The sequence below is a fragment of the Lampris incognitus genome, chromosome 3, assembly GCF_029633865.1.
Source record: "Lampris incognitus isolate fLamInc1 chromosome 3, fLamInc1.hap2, whole genome shotgun sequence".
In the NCBI taxonomy this organism is placed as follows: Eukaryota; Metazoa; Chordata; class Actinopteri; order Lampriformes; family Lampridae; genus Lampris; species Lampris incognitus.
The window spans coordinates 91,296,068-91,297,417 of NC_079213.1; positions in this window are offsets into that span (position 1 = coordinate 91,296,068).

Consider the following 1,350-nt stretch of genomic DNA (forward strand, 5'->3'; position numbering starts at 1 on the left):
TGAGGGCAGTGTGATAGTGGTGAAGTGTGCAGTAGGGATGTCGGAAGGATTCAAGGTGGAGATGGGATTATATCAAGGATCGGCTCTGAGCTCTTTCTTGTTTGCAATTGTGATGGACAGGTTGACAGGCGAGATCAGGCAGGAGTCTCCGGGGACTATGATGTTTGAGGATAACATTGTGATCTGTAGTGAAAGTAGGGAGCAGGTTGAGGAGAGCCTGGAGAGGTGGAGGTATGCACTGGAGAGAAGAGGAATGAAAGTCAGTAGGAGCAAGCCAGAATACCTATGCGTGAACAAAAGGGAGGATAGCGGAATGATGAGGATGCAAGGAGCAGAGGTGGTGAAGGTGTATGAGTTAAAATACTTGGAGTCAACTGTTCAAAGTAACAGGGAGTGCAGAAGAGAGGTGAAGAAGAGAGTGTAGGCAGGGTGGAGCGGGCAGAGAAGAATGTCAAGAGTTATTTGTGGTACTAGCAAGAGTTAAAGGGAAGGTTTACAAGATGGTTGTGAGACCAGCTATGTCATATGGTTTGGAGACAGTGGCACTGGCGAAAAGACAGGAGGCGGAGCTGGAGGTGGCAGAGTTGAAGATGTTAAGATTTTTGAGTAACGAAGATGGATAGGATTAGGAATGAGTATTTTAGAGGGATAGCTGAGGTTGAACAGTTTGGAGGGAAAGCAAGAGAGGCAAGATTGAGATGGCTTGGACATGTACAGAGGAGAGATGCTGGGTATATTGGATGAAGGATACTGAATATGGAGCTGCCAGGGAGGAGGAAAAGAGGAAAGCCAAAGAGGAGGTTTATGGATGTGTTGAGAGAGGACATGCAGGTAGCCGGTGTGACAAGGAAAATGCAGAGGACAGGCAGAGATGGAAATTGATGAATGGCTGTAGCGACCCCTAATGGGAGCAGCCAAATGTAGAAGAAAAAGAAGACTGGACCATAGTTTTACTAAGGCAATAACAGTGATCGGTTGGTCAGTGAACGCTAAGCTGTATTGCTAACACAAACTGGCTGATCTCACTGGTCTGTGCCATGGAGAGTGGCATAAAATGCATATGGATACCAACTCTATCATATAGACTGGAGTTGTGTGCCAGCATATCTGATGTCTGATTTGGGGATTGCATACATAAGGCCCCAAATCTGAAGTGAAAAGATGCTTTCACGTTTGTTTGTTTTTTTTTTTTGTATTCATACTCATCTATGTAAAAATCCAAGCTCTACCATATCCAAGGATGTGAGTGAATCAGTAAAGAAAAATACAGGGTAAAGGAAAAACAGATTTTTCTCCGATTTTACATGTTTAATGCTTAGATGGAGATGCACATAAAGTACACCAGATTAT